Here is an 18636-nt window from a genome sequence, read left to right as displayed (position 1 = left end):
CAGTCCATCTTAGATGAGCTCGGGCCCAGCCAAGCCGGCGGCGTTCCTGGGTGTTGTTGATAAATGGTTTTCGCTTTGCATAGTAGAGTTTTAACTTGCACTTACAGATGTAGCGACCAACTGTAGTTACTGACAGTGGTTTTATGAAGTGTTCCGCAGCCCATGTGGTGATATCCTTTACACACTGATGTCGGTTTTTGATGCAGTACCGCCTGAGGGATCAAAGGTCCGTGATATCATCGCTTACGTGCAGTGATTTCTCCAGATTCTCTGAACCTTTTGATGATTTTACGGACCGTAGATGGTAAAATCCCTAAATTCCTTGCAATAGCTCGTTGAGAAATGTTGTCTTCGTAGCATATTCAACTGAATATGGGTTGAAAAGGATTTGAAATCATTGTATTCTGTTTATATTTACATCTAACACAATTTCCCAACTCATATGGAAACAGGGTTTGTACTTGTTACGCACGAGCCGTAAATATGTTGTGGTTTCCATCTGAGGTGTTGAAAACACCGTGTACAATCGCTGATGCTAATCAGTAGCATGTCAATAGCAAAGCCAATGTATGTTAGCATTAAGCTCGCGCATTTTTGGAAAAGCGGAGCCTTACTTAACTTACGTTGGAGCCATTTTTTTTTTTAATCAACTTCTTTTGTTACGCCCGACCCATGTACAGTTACGTGGCACTGTGGGATTTTGCCCAAAACGGGATTCGGTCAGTTCCGAAAAAGCACAATTCTTACGGCACTAACACTTTTCAGGGCGCAACAAAGGACAAGACTGGCACATTCAACTTAATGGCAAAGACTGCTTCCTGACTACGGCCGAACTGAAATGAACGAAAGATACTGTGTCAGTAAAAGCACAATACTTACGGTATTGACACTTCTTAGGCCGCGACAAAAAACAAGAATGGCACATTCAACTTAATGGCAAAGACTACTTCCTGACTACGGACGAACTGAAATGAACCAATGATACTGTGTCACTAAAAGAGTTATCAGGAAGTCGAACAAAGCGATGGATTTTTTTTGACGAACAAATGAAGTATTTTGTTACTATTTATTTAACATTTAACATTATCTAGAGGTAGTTCAGCCTACCTTGAATAATTATTTACACACATATTTATGGAAAATGTATAATGTATTTACATTATTCACATGTGATTAATGCTGTATAATAGACTGTATTTATATTATTCACATGTGAATAATGCTGTATAATAGACTGTATTTATATTATTCACTTGTGAATAATGCTGTATAATAGACTGTATTTATGTTATTCACATGTGAATAATGCTATATAATAGACTGTATTTATATTATTCACATGTGAATAATGCTGTATAATAGACTGTATTTATATTATTCACATGTGAATAATGCTGTATAATAGACTGTATTTATGTTATTCACATGTGAATAATGCTGTATAATAGACTGTATTTATATTATTCACATGTGAATAATGCTGTATAATAGACTGTATTTATATTATTCACATGTGAATAATGCTGTATAATAGACTGTATTTACATTATTCACATGTGAATAATGCTGTATAATAGACTGTATTTATATTATTCACATGTGAATAATGCTGTATAAAAGACTGTATTTATATTATTCACATGTGAATAATGCTGTATAATAGACTGTATTTATATCATTCACATGTGAATAATGCTGTATAATAGACTGTATTTATATTATTCACATGTGAATAATGCTGTATAATGGACTGTATTTATATTATTCACATGTGAATAGTGCCGTATAATAGACTGTATTTATATTATTCACATGTGAATAATGCTGTATAATAGACTGTATTTATATTATTCACATGTGAATATTTCACATGTGAATAATTATTCACATGTGAATAATGCTGTATAATAGACTGTATTTATATTATTCACAAGTGAATAATGCTGTATAATAGACTGTATTTATATTATTTACATGTGAATAATGCTGTATAATAGACTGTATTTATATTATTAACATGTGAATAATGTTGTATAATAGACTGTATTTATATTATTCACATGTGAATAATGCTGTATAATAGACTGTATTTATATTATTCACATGTGAATAATGCTGTATAATAGACTGTATTTATGTTATTCACATGTAAAAAAATACCTCAGGGGTTATTTTCTCTTGTGAGAAAACTGTGGTGCTGAATTTCCCCCAGGGATCAATAAAGTACTTTCTATACTAATTTATTCTATTCTATTCTATCTTTACTGGAAATGTTCTTGTCTGGCAGTTCAAGGGTGTTATCGTCCCCCACAGGACTGGAGCGGTACTTAAAGGTGCGACCACTTTGGCTTCCCTACGCATCTTAAAAAGTATTTACTAGAAGTTTGATTATTTCCATTCCCCCCCCCCCCGTGGTCCAGACGTGTCGGCTCATTCCGCGTCCGCTACGGGATCAGCTTCCAGACGCGAGCATGCACTCGGCGGCGCGAGAAGAGCCTTGTCTGACGGCCACGTTGACGCCTCGCCGCCGCCTCCGTGTCCGCTGCTCCCCTTCCCAGCACAACCCGGCGGAGGCGAGTTGAGTCAATGGTGGCTCGTAAAGGTCTCATTTATTCCGCAATCTCTGCCCCGCGCCGCCGCACAATCCGAGCGCAACAATAAGGAGGCTTTTGTCTCCGACGGCGAAGGCGAGGGCTGGGGAAGCGCCAAGGTCACCCGGCTCCCCTTACAGAACCCAGGGTTCCCACAATGCATCGGGGGCGGGGGGGGAGCGGGCTGTTATTCTCCTCCGCCCGGTCCCATCACCCGACACCGTCCGCCATGGCAGGACGACGGCACACGCAAACACAATCGCCTTCTTTTTTTGGTAACCTCCATTTTCTACTTGTTGTGGAAACATGAATAGTAGTCAATCCTACGGTACAAAAAAAAATGGCGCCTCTGTTGTCAGAATTGAATCATATAAAACCGGCAGTACCTTTTTACAGTGCGTTACCGTAAATGTAAAAAATATTTCATTAAAGTACTGCAATGTCAAAACAAGATTTGTAGATTTTGTCAAATTTTAGCATAAAAATAACAGTGGTAGCGTTTTTGAATAATTTTTTGAAAAACTGACTGACTATACTGACAGACTACCAATAACGGGTTCTCATACTGACTGACTAGCTTACTGAATGACTGACCAACTACCAATAACTGGTTCTCTTACTGACTGACTGAACAAACTAACTGAGTAACCAACTAGCTAACTGAATGACTGACTGACAGACTGACCGACTACCAATAACTGGTTCTCTTACTGACTGACCAAACTAACTGAATAACTAACTAGCTTACTGAATAACTGACTGAACGACTACCAATAAGTGGTTCTCTCACTGACTGACTGAACAAACTATCTGAGTAACCAACTAGTTAACTGACTCACTGACCGACTACCAATAACTGGTTCTCTTACTGACTGACCAAACTTACTGAATAACTATCCAGCTAACTGAATAACAGACTGACTCACTGACTGACTGACCAACTACCAAAAACTGGTTCTCTTATTGACTGACTGAACAAACTAACTGAGTAACCAACTAGCTAACAGAATGACTGACTGACTGACTGACTGACTGACTGACTGACTACCAATAACTGGTTTTCTTACTGACGGACCAAACTAACTGAATAACTATCCAGCTAACTGAATAACTGACTGACCGACTACCAATAACTGGTTCTCTTACTGACTGACCAAACCAACTGAATAACTAATTAGCTAACTGAATAACTGACTGACCAACTACCAATAACTGGTTCTCTTACTGACTGAACAAACTAACTGAGTAACCAACTGGCTAACTGAATAACTGACTGACTGACTGACTGACTGACTGACATACTATCAATAACTGGTTCTCTTACTGACTGACTGAACAAACTAACCGAGTAACCAACTAGCTAACAGAATGACTGACTGACTGACCGACTGACTGACTGACTGACTGACTGACTACCAATAACTGGTTTTCTTACTGACGGACCAAACTAACTGAATAACTATCCAGCTAACTGAATAACTGACTGACCGACTACCAATAACTGGTTCTCTTACTGACTGACCAAACTAACTGAATAACTAATTAGCTAACTGAATAACTGACTGACCAACTACCAATAACTGGTTCTCTTACTGACTGAACAAACTAACTGAGTAACCAACTGGCTAACTGAATGACTGACTGACCGACTACCAATAACTGGTTCTCTTACAGACTGACCTAACTAACTGAATAACTATCCAGCTAACTGAATAACTGACTGACTGACTGACTGACTGACATACTATCAATAACTGGTTCTCTTACTGACTGACTGAACAAGCTAACTGAGTAACCAACTAGCTAACTGAATGACTGACTGACTACCAATAACTGGTTCTCTTACTGACTGACCAAACTAACTGAATAACTAACTAGCTAACTGAATAACTGACTGACCAACTAACAATAACTGGTTCTCTTACTGACTGACTGACTGACCAAACTAATTGAATAACTAACTCTCTGACTGACTGACCAAACCTGGTATATTGGACTGGTATATTGACTGACTGATTGACCAACTACCTACACAAATAGGTGCCTGACATCATCAGTGACTGAGTGATAGATCATCTGACCACCTGGCTGATCTACTGACGAACTACTACTAACTGGTTATCCTACGGACCGACTGACCAACCTAACTGAATAACTAACTCTCTGATTGACAAATTAACTGACCCACTAACAATAACTGGTTATTGTACGAAAATACTGACCTAACTGGATAACTGTCTAACTGAATAACTAACTGGTAGACTGACTGCTGACCAACTAATTAACTAAGTAACTAACAATGACTGGTTTTCTTACTGACAGACTGACCAAGGCCAACTTAATCATGAATTGATTAACATGGACCCCGACTTAAACAAGTTGAAAAACTTATTCGGGTGTTAGCATTTAGTGGTCAATTGTACGGAATATGTACTGTACTGTGCAATCTACTAATAATAGTCTCAATTAATCAATCAAAACAAACTGAATAACTAACTGTCTGACTGAGTGACTGACCAAACCAACCACATGGACTGGATGGTTGAATGGCTGACCGATTAACCAATTACCTAAATAACTAGGTGCCTGACCTAACAAATAACTCATGGACTGACTTATAGACTAGCTGACGACCTGGCTGACTTGCTAACCAACAAACTTATTGTTTTTTTATGACAGGCTAACCAAACTAACTGAATAACTAAGTGTCTGATTGACTGACCATCTAATTAACTAACAATAACTGATTATCTTACTGAAAGACTGATCAAACTAACTCAACAACTCTAACTTATTAGCTAACTGTCTGACTGACTGACCAATACAACCAATGGACTGGATAATTGATTAACTGACCGATTAACCAATTACCTGAATAACTACGTCCCAGACCAACCAAATAACTCAGGGACTGACTGGTAGTTCAACTGACCACTTGGCTGACCTGCTGACCAACTACTGTTAACTGTCTTACTGACAGACTGACCAAACTAACTGAACAACTAACTCTCTGACTGAGTAACCAAACCAACCAATTCACCGGATGGTTAAATAACTGACTGATTAACTAGTTGCCTAAATAACTAGGTGCCTGACCATCCAAATAATTCAGGGACTGAATGACTGATGACCAAACCAACTAACTCTCTGGCTGCCCTTACTCAGTGACCAGTGATAGAAACATAACCTCTGGCATAGCCTTCCCACAGTTGTTGTAAGCAAAGATGTGTTACCAAAAGTACAACAAACCCAGTTGCGGCACTTAGTTGTGACTAAGTTCTGTTCGGGTCATCCCACAGCTGCACTTGTCGTCGCACGTGAGCGAAAAGAGGAGGCAGCTGTTTTTGTCGCCCGACGCAGCGAGAGCAGCCAGAGGATCCCTAAAATAAACAGGCAGCCCCTCATGAAGGGAAAAGGGTCTGGGGGTCAGCTCCTACCCAGGCTCTCCCGCCCCGTGTCCAAACACGGCCTCTGTCTCGCTCACGCCATGAGAACAAAATGTTTGCCGGCAGTGAAGCAGAAAGACAAACGTTTGGCTGCCGGTGACCAAAACAAAACCTTCCTTACCATGGAATGCTGAACTTCATTTTCAGCTACACAATCCCAGTTGCGTTGGAGTGACACTTGGTGTCATTGTTTTGTAGCGATCTAAACCTCTTGTAGCCTATCAGACAAATTACCTGCATGATTACCGCCGGAAGAGAAGGAGAAGCTTGTCGCTAAGGGACGCAGGGTATCAGGGGGGCCTCAGCAGGCGTGTGGCTCACCATGGGCCACCGGCCACTGCCGGCAAGCAAAATGCTATTGGCTGCCGGTGACCAAAACAAAACCTTCTGTACCATGAAATGCTGGACTTCATTATCAGCTACAGAATCCCAGTTGCGTTGGAGTGACACTTGCTGCTCCACTGTGTCGTCGTTTTGTCGCGATCTAAACCTCTTGTAGCCTATCAGACAACTTCCCTGCAAGATTCCCGCCGGAAGAGAAGGAGAAGCGTGTCGCTAAGGGACGCAGGGTGTCAGGGGAGCCTCAGCAGGCGTGTGGCTCTGCCGGCAAGCAAAATGCTATTGGCTGCCGGTGACCAAAACAAAACCTTCTGTACCATGAAATGCTGGACTTCATTATCAGCTACAGAATCCCAGTTGCGTTGGAGTGACACTTGCTGCTCCACTGTGTCGTCGTTTTGTCGCGATCTAAACCTCTTGTAGCCTATCAGACAACTTCCCTGCAAGATTCCCGCCGGAAGAGAAGGAGAAGCGTGTCGCTAAGGGACACAGGGTGTCAGGGGGGCCTAAGCAGGCGTGTGGCTCGCCATGAGCCACCGGCCACTGCTGGCAAACAAAATGCTTTTGGCTGCCGGTGACCAAAACAAAACCTTCTGTAGCAGGGAATGCTGAACTTCATTATCAGCTTCTTAATCTCCATTGCGTTGGAGTGACACTTGCTGCTCCGCTGTGTCGTCGTTTTGTAGCGATCTAAACCTCTTGTAGCCTATCAGACAACTTCCCTGCAAGATTCCCGCCGGAAGAGAAGGAGAAGCTTGTCGCTAAGGGACGCAGGGTATCAGGGGAGCCTCAGCAGGCGTGTGGCTCTGCCGGCAAGCAAAATGCTATTGGCTGCCGGTGACCAAAACAAAACCTTCTGTACCATGAAATGCTGGACTTCATTATCAGCTACAGAATCCCAGTTGCGTTGGAGTGACACTTGCTGCTCCGCTGTGTCGTCGTTTTGTCGCGATCTAAACCTCTTGTAGCCTATCAGACAACTTCCCTGCAAGATTCCCGCCGGAAGAGAAGGAGAAGCTTGTCGCTAAGGGACGCAGGGTATCAGGGGAGCCTCAGCAGGCGTGTGGCTCTGCCGGCAAGCAAAATGCTATTGGCTGCCGGTGACCAAAACAAAACCTTCTGTACCATGAAATGCTGGACTTCATTATCAGCTACAGAATCCCAGTTGCGTTGGAGTGACACTTGCTGCTCCGCTGTGTCGTCGTTTTGTCGCGATCTAAACCTCTTGTAGCCTATCAGACAACTTCCCTGCAAGATTCCCGCCGGAAGAGAAGGAGAAGCTTGTTGCTAAGGGACGCAGGGTGTCAGGGGGGCCTAAGCAGGCGTGTGGCTCACCATGGGCCACCGGCCACTGCCGGCAAGCAAAATGCTATTGGCTGCCGGTGACCAAAACAAAACCTTCTGTACCATGAAATGCTGGACTTCATTATCAGCCACAGAATCCCAGTTGCGTTGGAGTGACACTTGCTGCTCCACTGTGTCGTCGTTTTGTCGCGATCTAAACCTCTTGTAGCCTATCAGACAACTTCCCTGCAAGATTCCCGCCGGAAGAGAAGGAGAAGCATGTCGCTAAGGGACACAGGGTGTCAGGGGGGCCTCAGAAGGCGTGTGGCTCGTCATGGGCCACCGGCCCAGGGGACTGCGCCGTTTGGCCCAGAGCCTCAAGACAGCAGCTGCCATAAACAAACACTGCTGAAAGGCGCTGGCTCGGACCCCGGCGCACGCTCCTTCAGGCGGGCCTGTTGACACTCAGCCGGCTCACTCAGCCATTGTGCTCCAGGAGACTTGAATGGAGTCGGAGCCAGCTAGCCCCGCCTTACGCAAGAGAGGAAGCGTGGACAAAGCATCATTTTTTTTTTTTTCCATATTTGCTCACAACACCTTGAACACACAAGGTTGAGTGCTGCCAAATGTTGAAATGCAAAGAACAAGTTTAGCAACAGGATTCCACTCTTCAGGTCCAGGACCCAAAATGGGTCGTGGGTTCATGTGGGTTTTGCTCTACATTATATATTAATTTTACTGGTGTGTAGAACAGGAAATAATGGAGTCCAAAACTAACAGAGCATAGCTAAACAAAACATGATCAGGACCACGGATCATGACGAGCGCAAGACGGGAACTAAAGCGCGACACACAGGAAACTGTTATAAAAATTGTTTCTAAATTATCACAAAAAACTTTGTATTCCATTGTGTTCCTGACAAGAAGACAAAAGGCGGTCTTTGAAACCTTCCAAGAAGAATGCTCGTAAAACTCCATTGGGACTTCGTGGGGCGGTATAGCTCAGTTGGTAGAGTGGTCGTGCCAGCAACTTGAGGTTTGCAGGTTCGATTCCCGCTTCCGCCATTCAAGTCACTGCCGTTGTGTCCTGGGGCAAGAAACTTTACCCACCTGCTCCCAGTGCCACCCACACTGGTTTAAATGTAACTTAGATATTGGGTTTCACTATGTAAAGCGCTTCGAGTCACTAGAGAAAAGCGCTATATAAATATAATTCACTTCACTTCACTTCAAAGATGGCAGGATCTGCCCAACTTCCAGAAGAACTCTTTTGAAGTATTTTACGAACTCTCTTTAAACTATTTTGTGGGACTCTCTTTGAACTATTTTATAGAAGTCTTTTTGAACTATTTGAGAACTCTCTTCGAACTGTTCAGTAGCCGAGGGCAACGCTGTTTACCCACTTCCCTCAGGAAGCAGCTGTGGGAAGGGGGTGGGAGGAAGTCAAATAAAGAAGTGAAGTGAAGTATATTTATATAGCGCTTTTCTCTAGTGACTCAAAGCGCTTTACATAGTGAAACCCAATAAGTTACAAAGAAGGAATACGATCTTTTGGCGGAGCGTGGTAAGGACTGTACAGAGAGTACAGTGGCCATGTCTCTCCTCAGATCTGAGTCCAAATTTAATTCTGTCTCTGTTTGATTCTTTGCCTTTTGTCTTGTTTAATAGATGTCATCAGTGTTTGAACCTGACAAAACAACAACAACAAATAAGGCACCACAACCTGGTGGAGTTTCATTTTTTTTTTTAACCTTTTCTGCTGGTGGTGACTCCGTATTTTTTTTTTTTTTTTTTTTTAATGAAAAAAAATGTGCATTGGCTCAAAAAAGGTTGAAAAACACTGCATTAATTGACATAAATAAACATTGGTGCTTGAAATTAAATCAATTCATATCCGAATCACAATTGCTGTTCATTACGATTCTGAATCAATTAAAATTTCTCAAGAATGGATTTTTGAAAAATATTTTTTTCATCTTAGTTGCTGCACATGTATGTTGTAGATATTGAAAATGTTTCATTATGATTCATGCAACAAATAATATATCGTGAGAATCGGTTTGAATTGAAAACCCGTTTTGAGTGGAGAATCCCTTCTGAATCGGAATTGAATTGATTCACATGCCCGGGAAATGTATAGCAGCAGGCAGCAAACCATGTGACGTCTCTCTCTTCGCTCATTGGTCGCAGGAATGTAAACAGGAAGAAGGTTCCATGCTAATGAACACAACATGGAGAAAAAAATTAAATTGTATGGCATTCGTCACATGTACCTCTCGCTTTGGCGACGTCACCCGATAACAGCTGCCCGCCTCGTCTCCAGTGGAACCTCCGTCATCGCCCGCCTCGTCTCCAGTGGAACCTCCGTCATCGCCCGCCTCGTCTCCAGTGGAACCTCCGTCATCGCCCTCCTCGTCTCCAGTGGAACCTCCGTCATCGCCCGCCTCGTCTCCAGTGGGTCCTCCGTCATCGCCCGCCTCGTCTCCAGTGGAACCTCCGTCATCGCCCGCCTCGTCTCCAGTGGAACCTCCGTCATCGCCCTCCTCGTCTCCAGTGGAACCTCCGTCATCGCCCGCCTCGTCTCCAGTGGGTCCTCCGGCATCGCCCGCCTCGTCTCCAGTGGAACCTCAGTCATCGCCCGCCTCGTCTCCAGTGGAACCTCCGTCATCGCCCGCCTCGTCTCCAGTGGAACCTCCGTCATCGCCCGCCTCGTCTCCAGTGGGTCCTCCGTCATCGCCCGCCTCGTCTCCAGTGGGTGCTCCGTCATCGCCCGCCTCGTCTCCAGTGGGTGCTCCGTCATCGCCCGCCTCGACTCCAGTGGAACCTCCGTCATCGCCCGCCTCGTCTCCAGTGGGTGCTCCGTCATCGCCCGCCTCGTCTCCAGTGGGTCCTCCGGCATCGCCCGCCTCGTCTCCAGTGGAACCTCAGTCATCGCCCGCCTCGTCTCCAGTGGAACCTCCGTCATCGCCCGCCTCGTCTCCAGTGGGTCCTCCGTCATCGCCCGCCTCGTCTCCAGTGGCGACCTCCGTCATCGCCCGCCTCGTCTCCAGTGGAACCTCCGTCATCGCCCGCCTCGTCTCCAGTGGGTCCTCCGTCATCGCCCGCCTCGTCTCCAGTGGAACCTCCGTCATCGCCCGCCTCGTCTCCTGTGGGTCCTCCGTCATCGCCCGCCTCGTCTCCAGTGGGTGCTCCGTCATCGCCCGCCTCGTCTCCAGTGGAACCTCCGTCATCGCCCGCCTCGTCTCCAGTGGAACCTCCGTCATCGCCCTCCTCGTCTCCAGTGGAACCTCCGTCATCGCCCGCCTCGTCTCCAGTGGAACCTCCGTCATCGCCCGCCTCGTCTCCAGTGGAACCTCCGTCATCGCCCGCCTCGTCTCCAGTGGAACCTCCGTCATCGCCCGCCTCGTCTCCAGTGGAACCTCCGTCATCGCCCTCCTCGTCTCCAGTGGAACCTCTGTCATCGCCCGCCTCGTCTCCAGTGGGTCCTCCGTCATCGCCCGCCTCGTCTCCAGTGGGTCCTCCGTCATCGCCCGCCTCGTCTCCAGTGGGTGCTCCGTCATCGCCCGCCTCGTCTCCCGTGGGTCCTCCGTCATTGCCCGCCTCGTCTCCAGTGGAACCTCCGTCATCGCCCGCCTCGTCTCCAGTGGGTCCTCCGTCATCGCCCGCCTCGTCTCCAGTGGGTGCTCCGTCATCGCCCGCCTCGTCTCCAGTGGGTGCTCCGTCATCGCCCGCCTCGACTCCAGTGGAACCTCCGTCATCGCCCGCCTCGTCTCCAGTGGGTCCTCCGTCATCGCCCGCCTCGTCTCCAGTGGAACCACCGTCATCGCCCGCCTCGTCTCCAGTGGGTCCTCCGTCATCGCCCGCCTCGTCTCCAGTGGGTGCTCCGTCATCGCCCGCCTCGTCTCCCGTGGGTCCTCCGTCATTGCCCGCCTCGTCTCCAGTGGAACCTCCGTCATCGCCCGCCTCGTCTCCAGTGGGTCCTCCGTCATCGCCCGCCTCGTCTCCAGTGGAACGTCCGTCATCGCCCGCCTCGTCTCCAGTGGAACCTCCGTCATCGCCCGCCTCGTCTCCAGTGGGTGCTCCGTCATCGCCCGCCTCGACTCCAGTGGAACCTCCGTCATCGCCCGCCTCGTCTCCAGTGGAACCTCCGTCATCGCCCGCCTTGTCTCCAGTGGAACCTCCGTCATCGCCCGCCTCGTCTCCAGTGGAACCTCCGTCATCGCCCTCCTCGTCTCCAGTGGAACCTCCGTCATCGCCCGCCTCGTCTCCAGTGGGTCCTCCGTCATCGCCCGCCTCGTTTCCAGTGGAACCTCAGTCATCGCCCGCCTCGTCTTCAGTGGAACCTCCGTCATCGCCCGCCTCGTCTCCAGTGGGTCCTCCGTCATCGCCCGCCTCGTCTCCAGTGGCGACCTCCGTCATCGCCCGCCTCGTCTCCAGTGGAACCTCCGTCATCGCCCGCCTCGTTTCCAGTGGAACCTCAGTCATCGCCCGCCTCGTCTCCAGTGGAACCTCCGTCATCGCCCGCCTCGTCTCCAGTGGGTCCTCCGTCATCGCCCGCCTCGTCTCCAGTGGAACCTCCGTCATCGCCCGCCTCGTCTCCAGTGGGTCCTCCGTCATCGCCCGCCTCGTCTCCAGTGGGTGTTCCGTCATCGCCCGCCTCGTCTCCCGTGGGTCCTCCGTCATCGCCCGCCTCGTCTCCAGTGGGTCCTCCGTCATCGCCCGCCTCGTCTCCAGTGGGTCCTCCGTCATCGCCCGCCTCGTCTCCAGTGGGTGCTCCGTCATCGCCCGCCTCGTCTCCAGTGGGTGCTCCGTCATCGCCCGCCTCGTCTCCAGTGGAACCTCCGTCATCGCCCGCCTCGTCTCCAGTGGGTCCTCCGTCATCGCCCGCCTCGTCTCCAGTGGAACCTCCGTCATCGCCCGCCTCGTCTCCAGTGGGTCCTCCGTCATCGCCCGCCTCGTCTCCAGTGGCGACCTCCGTCATCGCCCGCCTCGTCTCCAGTGGAACCTCCGTCATCGCCCGCCTTGTCTCCAGTGGGTCCTCCGTCATCGCCCGCCTCGTCTCCAGTGGGTCCTCCGTCATCGCCCGCCTCGTCTCCAGTGGAACCTCCGTCATCGCCCGCCTCGTCTCCAGTGGAACCTCCGTCATCGCCCGCCTCGTCTCCAGTGGGTCCTCCGTCATCGCCCGCCTCGTCTCCAGTGGAACCTCCGTCATCGCCCGCCTCGTCTCCAGTGGGTCCTCCGTCATCGCCCGCCTCGTCTCCAGTGGCGACCTCCGTCATCGCCCGCCTCGTCTCCAGTGGAACCTCCGTCATCGCCCGCCTTGTCTCCAGTGGGTCCTCCGTCATCGCCCGCCTCGTCTCCAGTGGAACCTCCGTCATCGCCCGCCTCGTCTCCAGTGGGTCCTCCGTCATTGCCCGCCTCGTCTCCAGTGGAACCTCCGTCATCGCCCGCCTCGTCTCCAGTGGGTCCTCCGTCATCGCCCGCCTCGTCTCCAGTGGAACCTCCGTCATCGCCCGCCTCGTCTCCAGTGGGTCCTCCGTCATCGCCCGCCTCGTCTCCAGTGGGTGCTCTGTCATCGCCCGCCTCGTCTCCCGTGGGTCCTCCGTCATTGCCCGCCTCGTCTCCAGTGGAACCTCCGTCATCGCCCGCCTCGTCTCCAGTGGGTCCTCCGTCATCGCCCGCCTCGTCTCCAGTGGGTGCTCCGTCATCGCCCGCCTCGTCTCCAGTGGGTGCTCCGTCATCGCCCGCCTTGTCTCCAGTGGAACCTCCGTCATCGCCCGCCTCGTCTCCAGTGGGTCCTCCGTCATTGCCCGCCTCGTCTCCAGTGGAACCTCCGTCATCGCCCGCCTCGTCTCCAGTGGGTCCTCCGTCATCGCCCGCCTCGTCTCCAGTGGGTCCTCCGTCATCGCCCGCCTCGTCTCCAGTGGGTCCTCAGTCATCGCCCGCCTCGTCTCCAGTGGGTCCTCCGTCATCGCCCGCCTCGTCTCCAGTGGGTCCTCCGTCATCGCCCGCCTCGTCTCCAGTGGGTCCTCCGTCATCGCCCGCCTCGTCTCCAGTGGGTCCTCAGTCATCGCCCGCCTCGTCTCCAGTGGGTCCTCCGTCATCGCCCGCCTCGTCTCCAGTGGGTCCTCCGTCATCGCCCGCCTCGTCTCCAGTGGCGACCTCCGTCATCGCCCGCCTCGTCTCCAGTGGAACCTCCGTCATCGCCCGCCTTGTCTCCAGTGGGTTCTCCGTCATCGCCCGCCTCGTCTCCAGTGGGTCCTCCGTCATCGCCCGCCTCGTCTCCAGTGGGTCCTCCGTCATCGCCCGCCTCGTCTCCAGTGGGTGCTCCGTCATCGCCCGCCTCGTCTCCCGTGGGTCCTCCGTCATTGCCCGCCTCGTCTCCAGTGGAACCTCCGTCATCGCCCGCCTCGTCTCCAGTGGGTCCTCCGTCATCGCCCGCCTCGTCTCCAGTGGGTGCTCCGTCATCGCCCGCCTCGTCTCCAGTGGGTGCTCCGTCATCGCCCGCCTCGTCTCCAGTGGAACCTCCATCATCGCCCGCCTCGTCTCCAGTGGGTCCTCCGTCATCGCCCGCCTCGTCTCCAGTGGAACCACCGTCATCGCCCGCCTCGTCTCCAGTGGGTCCTCCGTCATCGCCCGCCTCGTCTCCAGTGGGTGCTCCGTCATCGCCCGCCTCGTCTCCCGTGGGTCCTCCGTCATTGCCCGCCTCGTCTTCAGTGGAACCTCCGTCATCGCCCGCCTCGTCTCCAGTGGGTCCTCCGTCATCGCCCGCCTCGTCTCCAGTGGGTCCTCCAGCCGACAGAGGCGCGCAGAGAACAACCATGCTAACTGGCTAACTTGATGGACTAATTCTGGAAGTAATGCTAACAAACGAACCAACTGGCTAACTTGATGAGCTAATTCTGCTAGCAAATCCAACAAACAAACTAACTGGCTAACTTGACAAGCTAATTTTGCTAGCAATCCTAAAAAAAAATGAGCTAAATGGATAAGTTGATGAGCTAATCCTCTTAGCAATTTCAGCAAATGAACTAAGAGGCTAAATAAATGAGCTAATTCTGCTAATAATGCAAAATAACTAACAAACAGGCTAACTTGACCAGCTAATTCCGCTTGCAAGGCTGACAAACGAGCTAACTGGCTAACTTGACCAGCTAATTCCGCTTGCAATGCATACAAACGAACTAACAGGCTAACTTGACAAGCTAATTCCGATTACAATGCTGACAAACGAGCAAACTGGCTAACTTGACGAGCTAATTCTTCTTGCAATGCTGACAAATGAGCTAACTGGCTAACTTTATGAGCTAATTTGGCTAGCAATGCTGACAAACGAGGTAACTGGCTAACTTGACGAGCTAATTCCGCTTGCAATGCTGACAAATGAGCTATCTGGCTAACTTGACGAGCTAATTCCGCTAGCAATGCAAACAAACGAAAACGAACAGGCTAACTTGACAAGCGAATTCTGCTTGCAATGCTGACAAACGAACTAACTGGCTAACTTGACAAGCTAATTCCGCTTGCAATGCTGACAAACAAGCTAACTGGCTAACTTGATGAGCTAATTCTGCCAGCAATGCTGACAAACGAACTAACTGGCTAACTTGACAAGCTAATTCCGCTTACAATGCTGACAAACGACAAACTGGCTAACCGACCAGCTAATTCTGCTTGCGATGCTGACAAACAAGCTAACTGGCTAACCTTATGAGCTAATTCGGCAAGCAATGCTGACAAACGAGCTAACTGGCTAACTGGCTAACTTGATGAGCTAATTCTGCTAGCAATGCTGACAAACCAATTAACAGGCTAACTGGACCAGCCAATTCCATTTGCAATGCTGACAAACAAGCTAACTGGATGAGCTAATTCTGTTTGGCGACCCTCCACAAAGTCCTCCCGCCACCCTCCCTTGATTACAAACTTGTGTAATTTCCATCTGGAATCCATTTTATCTGGACATCCTGTCACACCCTCGTGACTATCTTAGACTTCTGCTGGCAATGGTGACAAACGAGCTAACTGGCTAACTTGACGAGCTAATTCTGCTTGCAATGCTGACAAACGAGCTAACTGGCTAACTTAATGAGTTAATTCCGCTAGCAATGCAAACAAACAAAAACGAACAGGCTAACTTGACAAGCTAATTCTGCTAGCAATGCTGACAAACGAACTAACTGGCTAACTTGACGAGCTAATTCTGCTTGCAATGCTGACAAACGAGCTAACTGGCTAACTTGATGAGCTAATTCTGCTAGCAATGCTGACAAACGAACTAACTGGCTAACTTGACGAGCTAATTCCGCTTACAATGCTGACAAACGAGCAAACTGGCTAACTTGATGAGCTAATTCGGCTAGCAATGCTGACAAACGAGCTAACTGGCTAACTTGATGAGCTAATTCCGCTTGCAATGCTGACAAACAAGCTAACTGGCTAACTTGATGAGCTAATTCTGCCAGCAATGCTGACAAACGAACTAACTGGCTAACTTGACAAGCTAATTCCGCTTACAATGCTGACAAACGACAAACTGGCTAACCGACCAGCTAATTCTGCTTGCGATGCTGACAAACAAGCTAACTGGCTAACCTTATGAGCTAATTCGGCAAGCAATGCTGACAAACGAGCTAACTGGCTAACTGGCTAACTTGATGAGCTAATTCTGCTAGCAATGCAAACAAACGAAAACGAACAGGCTAACTTGACAAGCTAATTCTGCTAGCAATGCTGACAAACGAACTAACTGGCTAACTTGACAAGCTAATTCCGCTTACAATGCTGACAAACGACAAACTGGCTAACCGACCAGCTAATTCTGCTTGCGATGCTGACAAACAAGCTAACTGGCTAACCTTATGAGCTAATTCGGCAAGCAATGCTGACAAACGAGCTAACTGGCTAACTGGCTAACTTGATGAGCTAATTCTGCTAGCAATGCTGACAAACCAATTAACAGGCTAACTGGACCAGCCAATTCCATTTGCAATGCTGACAAACAAGCTAACTGGATGAGCTAATTCTGTTTGGCGACCCTCCACAAAGTCCTCCCGCCACCCTCCCTTGATTACAAACTTGTGTAATTTCCATCTGGAATCCATTTTATCTGGACATCCTGTCACACCCTCGTGACTATCTTAGACTTCTGCTGGCAATGGTGACAAACGAGCTAACTGGCTAACTTGACGAGCTAATTCTGCTTGCAATGCTGACAAACGAGCTAACTGGCTAACTTAATGAGTTAATTCCGCTAGCAATGCAAACAAACAAAAACGAACAGGCTAACTTGACAAGCTAATTCTGCTAGCAATGCTGACAAACGAACTAACTGGCTAACTTGACGAGCTAATTCTGCTTGCAATGCTGACAAACGAGCTAACTGGCTAACTTGATGAGCTAATTCTGCTAGCAATGCTGACAAACGAACTAACTGGCTAACTTGACGAGCTAATTCCGCTTACAATGCTGACAAACGAGCAAACTGGCTAACTTGATGAGCTAATTCGGCTAGCAATGCTGACAAACGAGCTAACTGGCTAACTTGATGAGCTAATTCCGCTTGCAATGCTGACAAACAAGCTAACTGGCTAACTTGATGAGCTAATTCTGCCAGCAATGCTGACAAACGAACTAACTGGCTAACTTGACAAGCTAATTCCGCTTACAATGCTGACAAACGACAAACTGGCTAACCGACCAGCTAATTCTGCTTGCGATGCTGACAAACAAGCTAACTGGCTAACCTTATGAGCTAATTCGGCAAGCAATGCTGACAAACGAGCTAACTGGCTAACTGGCTAACTTGATGAGCTAATTCTGCTAGCAATGCAAACAAACGAAAACGAACAGGCTAACTTGACAAGCTAATTCTGCTAGCAATGCTGACAAACGAACTAACTGGCTAACTTGACAAGCTAATTCCGCTTGCAATGCTGACAAACAAGCTAACTGGCTAACTTGATGAGCTAATTCTGCCAGCAATGCTGACAAACGAACTAACTGGCTAACTTGACAAGCTAATTCCGCTTACAATGCTGACAAACGACAAACTGGCTAACCGACCAGCTAATTCTGCTTGCGATGCTGACAAACAAGCTAACTGGCTAACCTTATGAGCTAATTCGGCAAGCAATGCTGACAAACGAGCTAACTGGCTAACTGGCTAACTTGATGAGCTAATTCTGCTAGCAATGCTGACAAACCAACTAACAGGCTAACTGGACCAGCCAATTCCATTTGCAATGCTGACAAACAAGCTAACTGGATGAGCTAATTCTGTTTGGCGACCCTCCACAAAGTCCTCCCGCCACCCTCCCTTGATTACAAACTTGTGTAATTTCCATCTGGAATCCATTTTATCTGGACATCCTGTCACACCCTCGTGACTATCTTAGACTTCTGCTGGCAATGGTGACAAACGAGCTAACTGGCTAACTTGACGAGCTAATTCTGCTTGCAATGCTGACAAACGAGCTAACTGGCTAACTTAATGAGTTAATTCCGCTAGCAATGCAAACAAACAAAAACGAACAGGCTAACTTGACAAGCTAATTCTGCTAGCAATGCTGACAAACGAACTAACTGGCTAACTTGACGAGCTAATTCTGCTTGCAATGCTGACAAACGAGCTAACTGGCTAACTTGATGAGCTAATTCTGCTAGCAATGATGACAAACGAACTAACTGGCTAACTTGACGAGCTAATTCCGCTTACAACCCTGACAAACGAGCAAACTGGCTAACTTGACGAGCTAATTCTTCTTGCAATGCTGACAAACGAGCTAACTGGCTAACTCGATGAGCTAATTCGGCTAGCAATGCTGACAAACGAGCTAACTGGCTAACTTGACGAGCTAATTCCGCTAGCATTGCAAACAAACGAACGAACAGGCTAACTTGACGAGTTAATTCTTCTTGCAATGCTGACAAACGAGCTAACTGGCTAACTTTATGAGCTAATTCGGCTAGCAATG

The sequence above is a fragment of the Nerophis ophidion genome, linkage group LG26, assembly GCF_033978795.1.
Source record: "Nerophis ophidion isolate RoL-2023_Sa linkage group LG26, RoL_Noph_v1.0, whole genome shotgun sequence".
NCBI lineage: Eukaryota > Metazoa > Chordata > Actinopteri > Syngnathiformes > Syngnathidae > Nerophis > Nerophis ophidion.
Note: the sequence above shows the minus strand (reverse complement) of the source record.